This window comes from Camarhynchus parvulus, chromosome 4 (genome assembly GCF_901933205.1).
Source record: "Camarhynchus parvulus chromosome 4, STF_HiC, whole genome shotgun sequence".
Lineage (NCBI taxonomy): Eukaryota > Metazoa > Chordata > Aves > Passeriformes > Thraupidae > Camarhynchus > Camarhynchus parvulus.
In genome coordinates this window covers 46338329-46358795 of record NC_044574.1, presented here as the reverse complement: position 1 = coordinate 46358795, position 20467 = coordinate 46338329, and the positions used below count along the sequence as shown (strand labels likewise).

The window sequence follows — 20467 nt, the reverse complement described above, 5'->3', positions numbered from 1 at the left end:
GTAATAAAAAATAGGTTTAAAACCTCTTTTGATCTTCTCTTCCACCTGCAAACTCCAAAAGAGTTAAAAGCCATGGTTAACACACATGTTTAAATACTTTGGCATTCAAACTTGGATTCCAACCATGCAGGTTCAGTAAGAAACTTGGCAGGACTGCTGCCTCTCCACTGTGCTTGACAGCAAGGTGTGACATCTTGTGACCAGTTGATTGATGTGAAGATACTTGGTGCATTTATGGCTAATGCAGTACATGAATTTTGGTAGATGAGATCAAGTCCAGTCTGCTCCCTTCTCTAAAGCACACATGGAAAGAAACTTCCTATCCTGAACTCGTCTGCTTGCTAAAATCTCTGACACCTTTTTTGCTGGTAAAAAAAATCCCAGCTAATGGTGTATGTTCGTTCATTCTGCTGTTTTTGTGCATATGGTGTATTAGCTATCTGAACATAGTATTTTCAATGGCTCTGTGAAATGTATTTACAAGGGCCACAAATGCTTTATTGGTTGGACTTTAAGCATAACTCTTGGTTGGCTCAGTCATCAGTTATGCTAAATTTCTATGGCATTGATTCAAAAAAACCTGTCAGTGTATGCCATCTGAATTTCCCCATCAGAAAAATGCTCCTCTTTGAAACAAATATATTATATTTTAAGGAACTAAAAGCACTTGGAAGATGATAACATAGATAACCAATCCAAACATTTATACAATACGGAGTATTTTTAGAGAAGAAGAAGAAATTAGATGTCATAAAGTTTAATAGGAAGTGCACAGGTTGAATATGGCCCTGCTTAAGTCAATATGCTTTTAAACAGTAGTTTTTCTAAACATGCCTTGGAATATTTTTACTTTTAAAAATGCATACCTAACAAAAAAAATCTTGGAATAAAAAGAATCTTTTTTTTTTGTTTAGTTGTTCAATGTAAAAAAAAAAAGGTGCCGTTTTCACAATTGGTAGAGATTCCAAGCAGAAAAATATCATAATTTATTGCAGAAAGAAAGAATATTTGTTTTGAGAACCTGTATTTGCTCTTGAATCAGCAGGTTATGCTGCATTCATTTCACATCCTTCTCAGCTTTCATGCTCTCTCATGCATCTCTTTCTGATATTTATTAAACTCTTGAGTGTATAGAAATGTATGTTCCCAGGACTCTGAGAACTCTTAGACTGGAACTCAATTCACCTGACAGACTTTGGAAACTGGGACTATAATTCCCAGTTCATTTAGATACTTAATGATCATTCAGTCTTCTGTCTGTATTTCTACTTGTGCACTCACTTTTTACACAGTAGGAGTTAGTCAGTCTTCAGATCAGAAGCATATGGTACCCCTCCAGCAGACAAACATTTTCCACCAACATTTTGAAGAGAATGAAAATCTAAATAAATAACCCCCGAGGCTGAAAGCAGCCTATTCACCAAACAGCAATTCCACAGGAAAAATAAATGTTCAGCAAAGTGATCTTTCATTTGAAAATTGGATCCAGACTCTACAAACCGAGAAGGGTGAGTAACTGTGTCATATGCGATGCAATGCAGTTTGTCTGCAAAGTGTACTACCGCAAGGTACTGATGTTCTGCTTATGGGGAAAGGCAAATTGGGCAAAAGTTAAACAGGTTGTTTGTCAGCAAACAGTTGAAATCATGGTACCATGAATATTATCGCTCAATTTGAATTATAAATGATTAATGTGTATGGACCGTCCACCAGCTAGTTCAGAATGATGCATTTCAGAACAGATTCATCTTTCAACACTTTGTTTTGAAAAGTGTAGATTTTTGTTCTTTGAAGAAAGATGGTAAAATCTGAAAGGCAAACAAAAATTAGTCTTTTAGGAAGGTCAGACACATAGTTCCATGTTTATCTTTTGCTCTAATATTGTAGTTTCTCGGTAAATTAATCATTGTTGCCTTGGTTATTTTTGCAAGGAATTCACTTCTTCCATGGAGCTAACTTCAGTAGTAGTAGTAGTATCTTATTGAGGATGGAGGGAGGAAAAGTAGTGTAAGGACTTAAGGGCCAGTTATCCTGTCAAAATGCAGTGTTATAACTCGGCTGCCTTTTCAAGCAGCCATGTGAATTTGAAATCAAAGGGATCTTTTCTGAAAAGAAAAATCACTGTAAGTATTATAACTTAGAAAATACCATTTTTCCTCAGTTGCACTGATTTTTTTTCCACTTGTGCAAGTCATCTGAATTAAAAGGAAATTTCAACAATATAAAAGAGCTAAACCCCATATCTTTGGGCTTCAGGCTAAGGTGAATTTCTGCTTAAATTGATTTAGCAAGTGATCTGTCAGAAAAAAATTTTAAGAAGGTAACTAAAGCATTTCTACCTTTAAAATACTTTAAAAATTTTAGCCAAGGACATAATTTTAGGGGTGGTATAGTAAAGACAATATCTATAATTTTCCCTCTGTAATAGCATATGCTAATTTGATATTTTTTATATTATATATGACATATATCTGTACATATGTGCCTATATACTAAGACCATTTATCACATGTGGATTAAGCAAGAAGTTTAAGATTTACTTTCTGGGGGTTTTTGCTGATACTGTGTTGTTATTAGAACTGCTTTTGCAATCTCTAGTGACAAGAAAAGGGAAAACACCATAAAAGAAGTTCAAGAAGTATTGATAGAGACACAAAATCTTCAGTTCTTGTTAGTGGAAAAAACCCCTTAAAGCAATTTGGTCTTTTGAAAACTAAATTATTCACGATTTTAAAATTATTATTCAGTCTTACTAAATGCTCAAAGCATAGCAAATTTCCTTTTCTAAATAGTTTTGAAGGTAAGGTTGGAGTCTGGAAATAAAGTAAAATTATTATAAAACAGGTTGCTTTAAAAATGGCATAATGTGCTTTCCTGTGTATTGTTTTCCAAAATTTAAATTTAGTCAGTTCACAAAGGGGATGAGAATTATTCTATCTCTTGGAGATGAAACCTTTCCTGAGATCAGGCTGTGCACTTTTTCTGGTTCACTCATTAACAATAGTCATAATTTTGTGATTGCTTTTTGGTCAAGAACTTTGCTGTTCATGCACATGCTAGAGAATATTACTGTCTGGATTCAGGTTAATAGGTGTGATAAATGAGGGGAAATATTTACTGTGTTAAGGAAATTCAGAAAACAACTGATTTTAGATGGATCTGATGGCACAATTTAACATTATCCCTTACTTCACCAACCTGATTTCAGATGGAAAGAATAATTAGGACATTTGTAGCACAATGCTAGTGTTTCTTTGGCTAAAGAAGCTTTGTTGAAGTGTAAAATAATTTCTACTTGAAGGGACTGCTTTGACTAGGGTCCCACCCCCCCTAAAATAACCACAGTAATGGTAAGATTGGTCTCATATAGTTGTGCAGAAATGTGAATTGTTAACTACAATCTGATTCCTTGGTACTACTTGTCATATTCCTGTGGAAATTAGTGGGAGATCACAAATTTCTACCAACAGCAAATCTGGCTCTGCAAATAATTGTATATTCTTTTAATTCCTATCATTTTAAACCACAATGGCACAAAAAAGCCTGCATTAATTATTTCCTCTTATAAGTGTGCATCTTGGCATATCTGACATCCAGCAGTAGTTAGGAATGCCAGCCAGCCTTCCATATCTGTTTTTATAAAGTTGTATGCCAGTTGAAACTGCCCTACAAATATGTGTTGTCTTTGTCCTACCCCTCAGCTTCAGAGCCACATTTTAAAACATGATTATAGTGCTTTTTTGCTTGTATAGATAGATCTGTTAGCTGGTGTTTCTGTGTTGTGTTTATCATGAAAACTCGTTGGAAAACTCAGTTATATCCAATTATTTCTAAACCACTTCCTACTTGGTAAGGTAAGGATGGGATTGATAAAACAAAGAAGTGTTCATTTGATGTGCGGTTTTGTGACTCACTGGGTAAAACTATTTATGCTGTGTGACTCCAGTAGGTTTTCAAACAACATCAAGGAGATTTTATTGGCACTGCTGGTTTTGTGGCACTGAGAAAAGAATAAATGAGTGTAAAGGAGCAGCTGTTTGAAGTTCTTCTATGAGAATTTAAATCCTGTATTTTCCAACAATGTGAACGAGTCTGCATTTGAATGCTAAACCAGAAAGGTTTATAGTGCATATGGTACCTATTTGAATTTTTTAAATGTCTAATTTCTGCTGTGGAAATGGAGGCCAGCTTGAGTTATTTATTGTGGGATGCAGAAGGAAATCACGACCCTTTGCAGGGACACGTTAGAATCCCCGCACCATTCAGCCAGTTTTCTCCTGTCACACCTACTTAAATTTTCAAAAAGAAGCTTTAATGTATTGAATGTGCTCTGGATCTTACTAGTTCCGAGCACTTATGACAGCTTTCAGAGATTGCTGGTGGCTCCCAGTAGATTGTAATTCTAGAAACAGGAGCCTGATGCTAAGCATCACCACCTGTTCCCCATTATTTTCCTTCAGAAGAAAACAATGCAAGTATAAGATTACATACTAATGGAACTCATTTTCACTAAATAGGTACATTTGGTCACATGTTATTTGGTGGCCCATAAAAGAAAAAGAGGAAAATAGTATGCTGTTTTCAAAAGGGAGAAGCAAATAAAACTTAAATTCAGAGTTTCCTAACTAGGATAGCTAAAACAAATTCTTCCACGGCAGGTATACCAATATGCAACATGTAAGTACATACAGATTGCTTGTTGGAATAGCTGTGTTTTCAATTTGATTTGTTGTCATATCCGAAAAGGCTTTGGACTTCATTCATCTCTTTGTAAATTCCCTTTAGAGCTAGATTTGAACCGTTTTGGCATTTGCTCTGAATTCCTATTTCTGCTTTGCTTAAAACAATGCAGGTCTCATCTCTAACCAAGGTTTCTCTACTGCCCCTCAGTAGAAAAAATTATAAGCAAATATAGCACCGTTATAATGACGCTTGGAAGTTAAGTAGTTGTTTGTTACATTCTGTTATCGTTTGCCATACACCAACGTGGTCCCATGTTGTATCTCTGCTATGAAGTCATGTGACATTTATGTAGGTAATGAAGGAGTGTTTAAAATGAATTCATCACTGTTTTTCTCACAAGTGTTAGTATGCGCATGTAGGCAGTACATTTTGCAAGCATGGGAGCATATGTATGTCTCCCTCCCTTGGAATCCTGAACACATCAGCATTCATTTAAATCTTGTGATAGCCTGGCCTGCTCAGGATACTCACCAGTCCTGCTTTTGGGTGCAGACCAGCCTCTAAATTTTATCCTAGCACTTCTTGTTGCTCTTTTTCCTTTTGCTAATATTTTATTCCCAAGACCATTCTACAAAACCTGCTTGTGTTTCTTGGTGATTCTTTGAGAAACCATGTCAGACTGTTGGTAGCCTTTCTTCTTAGTTGTGTTGTTAGTCTCCTTTCTAGCCTTAGTCTTGCTTCTTGCAAAATCTTCAGTAAAAAGTGGTGGGTTTTTTGAGATAGGATACTTTTTGAGGCGTGTTATTTCCTGATTTTTGCAAACTAGGTTCAGCAGTTCATTGAATGGCAGCAAATTAAGAGTGGCTTTACCTACTTCTTGCACCTTTGGGGAGATGAGGTGTTATTAGCAGTTTCTTTGCTGTGTTCGTGCTCGGGAGACAAACCCTTCAGTCAGTAATCCCATCAAAATTAATGGGGTCATGTGTGTGGGATGCTTTGTAGCTACTTAATTTTCTGGCGTAGGTTTGGTGTCTGATGAGGCAGCAAAAATGGAAGTACTGTCTCAGCCATAATTACCAATGCAAAAGACTTAAGATCAAGCCTTTTATCTGGTTTATTCTCTCAGATGTGTTTGTTCTGTAGTATTGGACTGGATTCTTAACTCTGAAGCTGGCGTTTTGCACAGAGGAAGCAGAAATAGATTTATGGAGTGCTCTATAGCTGCTTTTTCTGAATGAAGTACTGCTCTAATGACATATATTCAGGGACTAGGTTTGTCTGCAAATCAGATTATTTAAGTTTTAAAGAGTTTTATTTCAGATGTGCCAAATGGATTTTGGTGGACATTGTCAGACCATGACATTACTCAATACATAGATAAATGGATGTGGTGTTTCTGAAAAATTGACAGACATGGTCTTAGCTTTTCTGTGATCAGAACAAAGCATTTCTATGCCTCTTTTCAAAAGTGTGTCCAAGTTGCTTTAAAATAACTGAAAGTGAATGCTTCCAAACAGCAGAAAACTTACATTTAATAATTTTTCTTCTGCCATGTATTGATGACCGGGTCTTCAAATCTTTGATCATGAGCTAAGTCTGTAATGAGTAGATCTATTGTGAAGCTCAGTGAAACCATGGCATCACTGTGAGGACTACTCACATTAGGGAGATTACAAGATCATGGCTTTTTAGCCTTTTGATTTATCAAATAACTTTAAAACTTCGTTCTGATTTTGGCTGGGAAAGACCCTTTGCTGGCCAAACACAAAATTTCCATTTGTTTACATCAGTTTTTTTCTCATAGAGCAGATAGCAGCAGTGCTGGATTCAACATCTAAAAGCTCTCTGGCGGGATGGGTGCTTGCACCCAGCCTGGTAAGCACTGTAGCTTTACTGTTATTCATGTAGCTTGCTAATAAAAACAGTGATCTGGGAGAGTCATGGGCAGAGTTCTGCTTAATGGAGTCTCATTTAAACTTGTGGCCTGCTTTTCTTTTGAAGACTCTAAGGTCTCTTAGTTACATTTGATAGGATATATTGCTGCACTTCCTCAACAAATCTTACACAGGTTTTTTTTCACTTAGTGTGTGTGTATAAAGCAGATGACACCGAAGATTTTTGAAGACTCTAGACATAATTTGTTTGGCTGTAAACAAAGCATTGCTAAACTGTACAAAAAGGGAAAGAGCAGTTTGTATAATACGTGTTGGGGAGGATCCAGGCATTTGTATTTTGCTCTTAGCATGCGCTCTCTACTGGTCATCACTCTACAAATGGCTGGGTCTTAGTGGGGCAACAAATTGTTTCACTGCTGCAAATGCTGGTATTTGTCAGTGCCTCCCATCTTGCTTCACTGAGTTTTATAAAGAAAACTTAAAACTAGAGCAGAGGAATAGGTCAGTGATTGCAAGGGGGTGTGTGTAGACCAACTTTGCCCTCTGTTTAAAGAAAAATGGACTAGCTGCACTAGGATGTGCTTCTTCCGGGTTTTTTTTTCCAGGTCTCATGATCAAGCATGGTAAGTCTTGTTAATACAAGATAAGGAAAAATAAGAAAATATTTGGAAAGGGATGTTTTGGAGCAGAATGATTATGTTCTCTCAGAATGTATTAGAAAAACATTAAAATACCAATGTAGTTGTATTTTATGTTCAAGAAATATTCTGAAGTATACACAGGCCTAACTGATAGACAGTACACTTATGACATATTTCTGAGGGACTACTCAGTATCCATGCTCATGCTCTTTCATGCTCATGCTCTGTAGGCTTCAGCCTGATTGCATTGGTTTAACTGAGGAAAAAAAATCTCTTTTATTGAATAAACCTGGATAAATACACTTACATTAGATTGTCTTTGAAAGTACACTATGTGCTATCTAAGGCTTGAGCTAAGTATTGAGTAATTAATAGATCCTATTGTTGCACGTGAAGATAGCCTGCCACTCTCAAACCAAGAATTTTGACTGATAGTTTATTTATACTGACAAAGTTTACCTCTCTAAAATATATCATCTCTTGGCTGTTAACCCTTTAAGGTAAGCACTTTGCCTTTGGGCCAAGACCTGAAGTGACATGCCTAATTGAGGAGCTTTTGATTAAAATGAGAATAGTGCACCAAAATGAACAATTATGGGTTTTCAGGCAGAAAGCAGCACAAGGCTGTGCCCCAGTGCCTCAGTTTAGAGAGATCCTCTGGGTAGGCAAAGTGCTGAATGCTCCTATCTCGTATGAACCTTTGAGTTGGTTTCAAGGAAAATCCACCAAATTTAGGAAAAAGCTCTAATTTTTAAACAGTTGTACTTAGTTACTTTATGGGCTGATTTTCCTACTTGGGAGAAACTTCTTAGGACAATAGGAATTGTGCCTGTTTTGAGAATGAGTGGTCTGTGGAAAAGGGGTCATTTTCTGTTTGGTTTGGGTTTTTTTTTTTTTCCCTGTGATTTTTCACAAAATATGCAAACTCTCAGGTGAATTTAGTCATTTGGCTATGCCAAGAACTGCCTAGTGGGTTTTGCAGCTCTTCCAGCAAGAGCAGGTGTGTAACCACCACTATGTAAGAGTTGGTTTAGTGCAGGTGGAGGGAGATGCTCAGGGCCAATTGCTCACCAGAGCTAAAGACATGGCCCAAAGGGAATTGTGCTGTCTTCTTGTTTTAGTTCTAATGTATTCTGAGCAATCCTGTCTCCTGGAGATTTAGAAGAGCAGGAAACTGAAAGGGAATTGCTTGACTTGGGAAATACCCTTCTCATGACTAAGGAAAACCACCTAGTGTTCATTATTTTTCTGTGATGAAGTACTTTTAATTCATGTCAGCCTGGTCTGTTTTTCTGCCTCCTTGTCATGTAGGAAAATAATCTGTTGCCCAATAGGTGAATCACACTTTGTGTACAGTAAAATATTACAAAGGTACATATATTGTCAGAAATACAAATACGTAATAACCATCGAGGATCTGAATAACATCACTACTGCTAGTTGAACTACCCAAGATTTAGTTATAAATAGTTTTATCTGTCTAACTGAAATTATTTTTTTTTTCCCTGGAGTGTCATATGAAGTATGGGGAAACAGTAAGTCATATCTCCATATCTTCCAGCAAACAGTGTAGCAAAAAGCAAGGAAGGAAATCTTCTCTTGTCATGATTACATAGCCATGGTCGATGTTTGATTTCAGCATGAAATTTAAGGAGAACTCTGCTCATAGCCATATTTTAAAAGATTTTGCCAGTTCTGAGTTTGTCTGTAAAATATGCTTTTAAAAATAAAGTTATTTCTCTAAAATATGCTTCCATGGGTATCACTCAAAAGCAGGATACATTTTTTCCCACTTGGCTGGTAAATATGGCCATCTTGATTTGTGTTTGTGTCTCTCTGTAAAGGACATAATTATTGCAGTCATTATCACTTATATTTAGCACATCTGAAACGAAGAGTACAAATTCAGTAAAAAAAATAAATTATACAGTTAAATTAATTATTTCTGTTCTGTGTACTTCTTATGTGGCCTTGGCACAGCAAGCCATTTATACCCCACTACCTTGGGTCCATCTGCTTAAAATAAGAAGGAAAAAAGAAAAGGCAGACAAAACCAATGAAGTAAAACGCTTGAAATCTTTTCTGCCCTTGTTGGTTTTGCTGTGTAGGCTATCTAGCAGGTAAAGAGCTGATCATGTACAATTTTAAGAAAGCACAGCCCCTAGACAGCACAGCACCTAGAGGCTGCCTCTGGGTGAGGTTACAATACCTGCAAAAGGAGGCCAGATACAGGATGACTCTATGTTTGCAATCCAGGGCATATAAATGTGAAAAATGCCTGCTAACGAAGCGTGCAGTACCCTGGGGAATGCAGCTCATGCAGAATAGAAGTTGTCAAGAAGGTGGTGCAATATTACCATGGTTCCTGCTTCTTTGCCTTTCCTAACAAGAATCAGATATACACGGAAGTTTTCACTACAATAAAGTTGCGAGAACTAAAAAGTAGTATCAGGTTGCTGCATCTGGCTTAGCTTTAGAAGTGGAAATATAGTAATGGTATAAATGAAAGGGCCACCCACTATAAAGTGTGGGTGACCAGTATAAGGAAAAAGCACCCCCTCTTTAATGCTTATTTATTCCAAAGGCTGTTTGGAAAGAAATTGCTCTCAGTCTGATGTAGTGCCAAACACAGGGGATTAAACTTTTTAATGACTTTTTGTTGACCAACATCCAAGACATCGAGGAACAAAAGAGATTCTGTAACTCCACATAAAGAATATTATTTTCAGACAAGAAGAGAGGGCTTGAAAACATAAGTTCAGAAGATAGGATGAAAGGTAGTAGGGAAGAGGATAAATGCATGTCTCAGCAGCAGAACAGTTTGTTTTGAGGGTGGAGAACAGATTTAGAGCTAATTCCATGTTAAATGCCAGAATTCAAGGTAATTGCTTGCTAATGATGACTAGAATAGGACAGTGTCCATTTTGGCTGGATTCAGAAATTGTATAGGATTGTTTTTCTTTCTTTCTTTCCCTTCTCTTTTTTCTTTCATTTCTCTTAGATTAGGTGGAGTTTTTTTCCCTACAAATCAGATATTTTCTGAAATCCTACTGTTCTGTCTCTTTTGTGTTATGGTCCCTAGCACTGAAGGAAGTCTTCCTTGAAAATGGAAAGGGGCCCATAAGATTGAGAAGAGGGTGTAGTCGGTGTACAGTGTCTGGAATGAAAGATGGTCCCCCAGTGACTATTGCAGACTGAAACTAAGAGCAGTCTCTACTAACTCAGGGGCTGCAGACATAAATGTAGTCTGAAGCCACCCTGTTCTTGCCTCCTGGACTGCATGTGCTCGCTCTCTCTTCTGAGAATTGGGGTCTGGGTTTGTTTGAATTAATAGTGAAGTCATTACACTATGTAAATATGTTAGTCTTCATCTGGTTTTACTCACAAGCTATTCTTGCCTTGCTGTGCTGTTCCTGTTTTCTTGTTTGTGCAAAATTAACCAGGAGCATTTTAAAAGAAAAGGGGGGAAAAGGGTGAATAGTGTTGAAACCTTGATTGCTACGTTATTTACCACAGGCTGAAGTTTGGTAGGCAGTTCCAACTTAATCATATAATAAGAGTACAATGGCATTTTTAATGGAGCTTTTAGGAATCCTTTCCCTTTGTCATCTTTGGCTTTCTTTGAGTAAACTGTGATAATTTGCCTTAATAGCCTAGTATTAAAATTTTTCATTTTACTCTTACTGCGGAGTCAGCTGAGCAGCAGTATGAGTCTAAGCACTTCACAGAGGTTGCCTGTGCCCTCAGGGGGCTGTGACCAAGTGTTTTCCCAGGACAGCAGGGAAACTGTTTTCTTTTCTGCAGGTAGTCCCACTGCATAAGCACTGCTGGCTCCTCATCCAAGCACAACTCCTCCTAGAATGAGTCAGGATGAGAAGCTACACTCTCATACTGTAATCCGTCTTGGTGCTATGAAAAGGAAAGTCCCAAGCTGCATTATTGACTTGTCCTGTTTGTCAGTCTCACTCATGCAGACCAATTGTAAAAACTGAAGAAATACTAACTCTTTTTGTTTCTTTCTTTTTCCTTAAAACTCATGGACTTCTGTGGCAATGCCTCTGAATCATCTGTGGTACAAGAGATTGGGAAGTGGGAGCTGTTGCAGGTAGCTCAGAGTTGGTTGATTGTTCTGACATTAAAGCTGGACTGATGGAATTTCGATGTCTGATTTCCATTCTCTGTAGGTGCTTTGGCATTCTCAGTTCCCCCTGCAATGGAGCAGTCACAGCCATCATGTTGCAGAGGGATTCACATAGAACAGGAAAAGAGGGAAGGTGTTTGGAATATCAGATGACAGTGGTGGTTTCTGACGCATAGAGAAAGAACTGGGGGTTGGAAGTGGCATATGAGTCAGGTGTTCCCACATAGATGGCCATCAGGGAAGGAGACAATAATGCTGACATTCAGTAATGATGTTAGATTGTGGTCAGCAGTCTGCAGAGGTGGAGACTGCAGTTCATCCTTCTCAGACATAAGGCATCTAGCTGTCTCTCCAGCTGCCACAAAATCCTGCTTTCAGGACTGTCCTCTTAAATATGAAAAGCAGAGAAAGTGCATTTTGAAAAATGGTGTCTTAAATGCTTTATATTCTTCAATGCAAAGTATATTCTGTAAGGAATAGCAAAGAGTCATTTCCAGGGTGAGGATTGCAGATGCTACACAAATGTTTATAACCTGAAAGCACTCTCTTTCCAGGCAGTGTAGCAGACAAAGGAAAGTTTTTGCACTGACTTCAATAAGATAGGTTTTCCCCTTGTTTTTCTAGAATTTGTGGATGTTTGAAAGCAAAGGCAGTTTACTCGCTTAGTAGGAATACTACAGAAGGTAAAGCTGTCATCTCTTTTTTCTTATTCTGTATACATGCTTGCAGAGATGGCTCCCAATAAAAGCTCCACCTTGACAGTGTGCCATGATTTGTAGATGTTCAAACCCAGGTGTTAAGCAGTAACTCGCTGCCAATTTCCAACAGTGTTATTCTACACCCAACCACATAATCTGAGTATTTCCCTCTGTTTTAATGCCTGGTACTTTAGGAGCCATAGGGTCTGCTAACTGTTTTCATCTGGATTCTTAGTATTCCAACTGCTCATCCATTGCAGTAAACATGTTGATCAGAAAGCCAGAAGACTCTCCTGCTGAAATGGGTGATAAATAGACAATTAGAGACAAAACTAAAAAGAAAAACCTTCAGAAAAAGAGTGGGGAAAAGGCAGAGATAAAAGGGCAAGAACAACCTGCTGAAAAGACTGGACATAGAACAAAGCATGTGTTAACAAACCTTCATTCTTTGAGCAGCCTTTGGTGATGCATTCTAAAATGACATAAAATCAAGGCTTGGAGGCTTCCTGTCATATTGATTTAGAGCTACGCTGTTGACTTCAAAGATTAACTAACATTGTTTTAATGCTCTGTTGTGATGCTGCTGCTGGTAGTTCACCAAACAACATGAATCAGACACATTGAGACAGACCCTGTAGGATTTGGGGTCAAACTGAACGTTCCCCAAATTTTTGTACCTTCTTTAATCATGTCTTCTGTAAGGTCCCAGTTCTACAGAGTAGGAAGCCACCTTCAAAATCAAGCAGAATAGGTGGCTCATGATCTCTCCAAATGTTGAGGAGGAAACACTGCTATGAAATATCATGGTCATAATACCAGGTAGACAGGGAAAAGCTGAGCACCTCTGTATGTATACTGTGCATGGGGCAGGAAAGAGTTTGCTTGCTTTGAGAAGAGAGGATTCAGCTGAGTGATGCCAATATAGATCTAAGGGTGATAATTTGTCTTAAAGACAGGATAGAATTGGAAAACTCATAGCTGTGCTCCCTCAGAGACAATGTATTTGCTGTATTCTGGAGCAAGTTTGATGCTGTTCTGTGATAAACAATGTACATCTTTGCATATTTTGGGCATACTGTGCTGTCCTTTAAGTTATTTGGAAATGTAGCTTTCTGGCTTTACCTAGGTCAGCTTCTACCTCTTTTGCAGTCATTATTTTAAAATTTATAGAAGTATGGTGAGGAATTGAAGGTGAATTAAGTTCAATAAAATTTTAAGGTGGATTGTTCTAAATGTGTTAAACATTTGTGTTTATACTTTCATGCCACATGTAAAATGCACTAAATTAAGGCAGGTTTAACTGAGATAATAGTATCCTCCAGGAAATTTTGCTGATCCACTTGCATTCTTTCAGATTACCTTCCTCCATATGTCTTTCTGAAGCCAAGGCCAGCTTTAAACAGACACTACCTTCTCCCAATAGGACACAAAATGTAGGTAGTTCTGTAAGAGAAGGTGTAGATTTATAAGGTGTAGAATAGGTTGGAGTAATCTAGATAGTCTAGACCTGAAATGCTTGTTGAAATTCATTATGTTCACTGAAAGTCACATTGAGTGAGATGTCATTCAGGAAAATCTTCGGAGGTTTTTTCCTGTCTGCACTGGGAGAGTCACTGCTAACGCTGACTAGGGCTGTGTGAAATAGGGCAGCACAGCTCCCCTGTTTATTTGGAGGTGTCTGAACTCTCTTTCCACCAGATACAGCCACACACTCCCCCTGAGCGCAGCTCCCTCCACAATTGCCTAGCGCTTGCAGAACAGGATGTTGTTTTCCATGGCATTATTGTTTGCACAAGGAAAACTTACGAGAGGACCCCTGTGAGTCTTGCCTCAGTTGGTTCAGAGGGACCTCAGTGAGGTTTGTTTTCTGGTTGTTAAGATCTGAGTTTTCTTTGGCTCTAGCAAATCATGAGGGCTGGACTACTGCAGGTCATAGAAATGTTCTTTCCCTGGTGGTCTAGCAGTGGATTGAGAATTCCTTTGAAAAATGAGTATTTATTGTTTAATAATGCAGGCTTCTGGGAACATTATCCACACAGTTTGAAGGAATAATCTTTGGAAGCTGCAATATATGTATCCATGATGTAGCACTCTGTGAATCAGACCTCATGTAACAGCAGTGTTGTGTTAAATTGAAGAGTTAAAAATAAATTATCTCTAGAAGAAAGTGCTTGTACTGAATCTAGAGGCTGAATATGGCACTTTTCTCTTTAGGTCTGGCAGAGAAATGGGTCAGAGTTATATAAAAAAAAACAAGGTTTGGTGAGAAAAATTGAATCATTAAGTGTGCTATGGCAACTGAAAGAAGTAAAACTGTTTCATTGCAACTACTGTTAAGTTTTTCTTTTAGGAAGGATCTGTGCCACAGCAGTCACTGAGAGTTGAGAGTTTCTGATTTCTCAGTCTGAGACAGGATCCATGTCTGGAGCTGTCTGAGAGCACAGCATGATTTCCTCCGTGGGATAAATTAACCATGGCTTTGTGCTTGCACACAGTGAGATTCCTTACTATCATCTATGCCTCTGCTGAGCTAAGAATAGAAAAAAGCAACATCAGCAGTGCTGTGGGAAAAATACATCACTCCAGATGGCTGCTGATAAACGCTTTTCTTGTTTAATTATTAATAATAAAATAGTAAATAATGGTAATTTCTTGTCCGCATCTTAACCTACGTGTCTGCTTAGCAGCTAGGAGAAAGTTAGGCTGGAGTCTGTCAAAGGTGGATTTTTCTGGATACACCTGAGTAGCTATCAGTAAGTAGTTTAGTTGCCTTGCAGGGAAAAAGACAACCCACAAAGAGCTGGGAGTTTGCGTTGTTTGTTGGTTATAAAAAGGCTTTGAATTCTCCTCTTACCTCCTCCATTCTGCTTTATCACATTCATGTGGTGCCGAATAAAGAGCTGTTATTTCCATTGTTACTAAGGTTTGTATCCTGTGAGATCATGTTAGGATTTCTCTCAGACTTCTGAGAGAATCTTCACTCTGTCTCCAAAGAGGCGAGTGGGACAAGTCCCACATGTGATGTATTCATTTAGCTCTACAGGCCACATGTTGCATACAACTGTCCCACCAATGCTGATCTGTTAAAAGCCAAAACAAATTTGAGACCCAACTCAGAATCAGGCCCAACTGGGGAGCCAAACAATGACTTGCATTCTTTGTAGTTAGTCTTGACAGCAGGCTACTTGGTTAAAGCATATGTTTGCATTTCCTAATTTATTGGCATGCTTTTAATTTGGATTACTAATTCTTCAGAGAAAGAGAAAAGAAAAAGAAAACATGGCACCCCTGTGGCTATTTCATATGTTTGCTCCATGGGGATCAAGTCCTTGCTCTGAAAGATAGTTCTGTCCTGTCCAAAGCAGGATGGGAAGGAGAGACTCTCACCATGATTGAGCCAGTTGGTTGCTTCATTGTGCCTGATGGCTTCGGAATATTAAGCAATATGCCCAAGACTAAAGGCAAACAATCTCTTTTGTTCATCTCTCAAGTGGAGGTTGGAAACTCTGTCCTCTTGCCTATAGTTCAGGACAGTTTTAATCATCTAGCCAGCATATTGGCTACAGAGAGTTCAGCTTCCATCTCCTTCACAGTCATTATTTTAAAATGTACAGAAGCATCATTAATTGAAATGGAGAAAATAACTTTTTTTTCCTTAAGTAACAAGTGAGTAATAAACTGAGTTGCAGTACCAATTCATTTGTGGCAATCAGTCTCACAGACATTGTATGAATATAAAAGATTGTGTAGATGTGATATAGAAGAGATTTTGACAGCAGAAGATGTCTGTAGTATGTGGTAGCACAGCCTAGTGGCACAGGTATTTGCACAGGATATTAATAAATAGGGATAATATGTACAAAACTGAGTAAAAGCCTGAATTAGTTTTCTGACATATGGGTACCAGGAAGCAAGGCCATTCCTGGGTTAATGTATGTGTCCATTTCCTTGAGTCCCTTGTCTCACCTTTGCAATATAGCTACTGCCTCGTTGCCAAGTGAGAGAGGATGATGAAGGACTGACCTGGTAGCTCTGGAGAGCTCTCACTTCCTGGCTGTACAACTGGTTGTAGCTTTTCTCCTCTTCTTCCACTCAGTCCCCACTATAATCAGGGAATGATTGTGTGGACCAAATCTGGCAGAGTATGCAGAACATGCAGTGGTACTGTCATTTCTGTGGTGCATGAAATTCATCTGTCTCACTGAGTGCTGCTTGGCAGCTGCAGTGAAAGGCTAATGGACAACCTCCATGCTGTTTCTTCTGCTGGGAGGGGTAGTAGCCATGATTTTCTGCCAGGACTGACTCTGCACTTGGATTTTATGATGTGTTTTTAAAAAAAAGTTAATTGCTTCTGGGGGAATCGCTACTGATATCTTTTCCATCAAAACACCTATTTGGGCACAGCTCCTGTCAGCGTTGAAGGTGGGTCTGAAGCCAGCAGTGTCTCAACTGCTTGTGCTGGATAAGTGATGACACAGTCTAGGTGAAAATGCCAGTGGCTCTTCCTGCCTTTCACTGTCTTGTGATTACCTAGTACGGTGTGGAGTACTTCAGCATAAAAGCAAACAAAACATCCTAATACGAGCAGATGAGAGCCTGGTGATTAAGACACTGACTGGGAATATGGTCTTCAAATATTTGCTGGAGGCCATGCTGAAATTCAAGACCTTATCTCCCAAAGCTCAATAAAGTATGTTTGCCATCAGTCTTCTCACCCTTCAGCACATTACAGCATCTGTCTTACTCTCCCCCTGGAGTGCTTCTCCATTATGTTTTATAGTGTCAGACAGAGAGACTCAAACTGTTTGACTTCTTAGCACAACAGTCTCACCACTTAATATTGCTACAGCTTGCAGTGAAACTCTGTGGTGCCTATAAAATATGTGTGATAGCAAATGACTCCAGCAAAAATATCAAGAAAGTGTCATTGCACTGAGAAACGGAGCTAAGAGGTCTTCTGTCAGAAGGAGAAAGACAAAGGTAAGCATAAACCTCACTGCTGCATGATTCTCAAATCATGGGAATGACATCACCCACTTAGCCACAAAATGTAGACAATCAGTTCCTTACACCACCTTCCTGGGAAGTTAATATAAAAAGGAAGATCTTAGTGCTTGGAACAACTTGTTCAACTATAAAAATCCCCAACTTTTGTCCTCTATCATCTGCATAATTTTCCTTGAGTATTTCAATCATGAAATTTTGAATATAAATTCAGAAGGGAAGGAATATTCTCGCTCCCCAAGAGAAAAGTTTAACATCTCAGTATTGTTGTGACCTGACTGGTAAGGGTTAGTCTTGGTGGACTGATGTAGGTGACATTTTGGCACAGCACAAGCAATACCCATTTCAACATCTAGCCTGAATCCTCCAACATTGCAAAAATCCCTTTGCTGTACAGTTTTGGACAAGTAATCAACAGTATCTTTTATACAAGGATACAAAACTAATTGGAATGGCTTAGGAAAAAACATGTCAGTAAACAATGCTCCTAATCAGACAACACATTCTGAAAATGTGACTCATTATCATAGGCATATCTAGTTCATGTCATGCCACGGGTGACTTGATTGCCTGCAAGAGGGATAAAAAAATAAGATTGTTTAAATGCAGCTTCAGAGAGTGCTACGTATTTTATCTCAGTTTCATCTGGTTTCCCATGCTATCAAAGCTGTGTTTAGTGGATGGAGATTTACAACCAGAAAATGATACATGTAGCTGAAGAATGTGAAAGAATGATGTGCCTTATAGAATTAGTTATCATTGCTGGGGAAGTAGGGCTGGTTTACAGCTTGCTTCTTCACTCTCCATCTGGGACTGATCTGTGTCTTTGTGTTGTATATAGGAAATGTTCTCCACAATTCTCTGAACGTAGAGACTGTTCCAGGCACTGCGATGCAGGAGATTTTGGAAACCTTGGCTTATACATAGATAATAGTTAACATGCACGTTTTTACAAGTATGTTTTCTTTACCCTCTATTTTAAAGAAGTATACCTAGATTGACTCAACTGACAACAAAGCAGTAATTATGGATGCATTTCCCTCCTGCTAGCCAAGGCTACACAATATGTTATTTTATTTTTCTGTTTCTGTAATGAATGCTACACAGCAATAGGAATTACTCTGCTGAGAGCAGGAATTATGTCTATTCTAATGAATGTCTAGTGACTGGGAAACAGACACAAGGCTATATAGGCATTTTTGTTTCAAGGTCCTGTGATTGATAGCCAGGCTATAAATGGATAGTGATTTTGAATGATCAAAATAGTTGGTGGCAGCAGGCATTTGCAAGAGGGTTTCTAGTATGGCTGGCTGGTAGCTGGTCTTTTGAGTGGACCTATTAGTTGTTATCTAAGCGACATGTAACAGACTTATTTTTTGATGTGCTGCAGTCATTTGCCTTAGGTAGGTCAGTTTTGCCTTATTGTAATTCATTTTTATTTGGGAATGGGCTCTAGATTGGGAAGAAAGGCTGGGTTCTCTTTATTTTCTTAGCAATTTTTGAAGTTGTCTTTTGTTACTTTCACCATTCTCAAGGACAGAGCGTAGAGCTGAAAATTAGATGTGTATCTTAAAATACCTTTTCCATGTCACTCAGCTTAAAAGCCAAAAGTAAAACAATCACTAGATATGGTATGTGAGAGCATTCATTAGCACTGTTGAGGATCAGGGAACTCTTTTTTTTTTAAGAAGCTATTTGAGGAACCAAAATAAAACTGCAAGTAGGCTTCTTGCTGACAAGTTGCAGGTGTATGCCACATGCCCATATTGGAAAAAAGATGCTGTTATGAAGGTCTTGATGACAGACAAGGGTCTAAAATGCCTTCATCTCCAGGTTTTAGCCAGTCCATCTGTTTTTTATTTGCATTTCCTCCAGCTAGCAGAATTAGTATTTTCCAAACTCAGTATAACCATGCACAAGTCTATATAAAACCGCTTTTTTTTTTTTTTTGCATTGTAAGATCCATAGGTTAGTAAGGTACAATTTAAATAAGGAAAGTCTTATGGTACTTCTAGCTTAAAAGATCTGGCCTTCTTTAATTTCATCCTCTTCAGGAAATGTCCATTCTTAAGGCTAAAAGACTTCCACATATTTCAGATTACTCCAAACAGCTACACCCTGGAAAAAGTCTTAAAGGCACATATTCAGAAGGCAGAAGTAATGAGGCAACAGCACTTGGGAAATACCCAGCCAGCACTTTTGGTACTGTAAAGTAAATTTCGACAAACAACTCAAGAAGTCACATGAGAAATGGCATAGTTTCCCCTCCCACTACTGACATGAGAGAAATTAGGTTTTCTTTGAAGACCTCTTGTTTCTTATGTGATTCTCAACAGAATTGCATGAAGATAGATAGACAAGAGTTTCTCCACCTAAAGAAACAACTTGCAAAGTGAATTCTCAAAGACCTTGAAGTTTTTCTTTTCTGAGAGAAATATATGTCTTGATTTCAAAAACGATTACAGAAAAGTAATCATCCTACACTGGAAATTAGTCAGTTGAGCTTTTTTGGGGGGGTGAAAAATAAATTGCAAAATTGTTTTGAAAAGCAATAGTTTTATTTATTTGAAATACTGGAGAAAATTAGTTGAGGAAATGTAAACATAATTTTCCAGGAAGTGCACAAAATTTATTGTCATATTTTTTTTATTTAAACAAATTCTTCAAGAATAATTGGAGGAATGGAAAAAATCTATAATTAATTTTACAGGCAGTAAAATTAGATTCAAACAGATAGCATAGTTGTAGCTGTGTGGGAGTCAGCAGAAAGCATCCTGGAATGTGGCAGTGTGTATTATTGTGTCTCTTTCAAGAATCTTCTCTTTTCCTTTTGTAGGAACAAAGTTTTCTTTATCTTTATGGGACAATGCAGTGCTTTTGCTTTTGTTTTTTCCTTTTTAAAGTCTTTTTTCCTGTGAGGTAATGCTGGTTTTGATGAATAGAGAAGAATTGTTTACCCATGTATCTGCTTATAGGGAATTATACATGCAAAATATTTTGTGCTCTGTAATACATTCCATGCTGCATACCATAGGGTGTTGTTTAGCAGGTGGCAAGTATAAGGAGTATACTGAGACCAGGAGTGAATGAAAGGTTATCAAAGTGAAATGCTGACCAGTGACATTTGTTCACTTCCAAGGAATCCCACTGGTGTGGGCCAGGGATGAGTGGTGCAGTTACAGACATTTGAATGAGTGTGATGCAGATACTCATGGTGACAACACTGAGCTTATTGATAATAACCAATGTGTTTGACAACTGCCAAAGGAAGAATGCCTCCTCAGAATTTAAAATTAAATGTTACCTTTTGGAGGATGTGTTTCAGTATTATTACTGGCTTTCATGGCTGTATTGATTCCTCGTGGAGTTTTAAGCTCTTGCCTATGAATCAGATCCCTGAATCCA

The 20467-nt window shown here is 38.2% G+C and overlaps 1 protein-coding gene across 1 annotated transcript in view; it reads left to right on the top strand.

Annotated features, from left to right (window-relative positions):
* DKK2 (dickkopf WNT signaling pathway inhibitor 2) overlaps positions 1–20467 on the top strand; it is a 40468-nt gene that overhangs the window by 13454 nt on the left and 6547 nt on the right. The gene's annotated exons all lie outside the window — the stretch shown is intronic.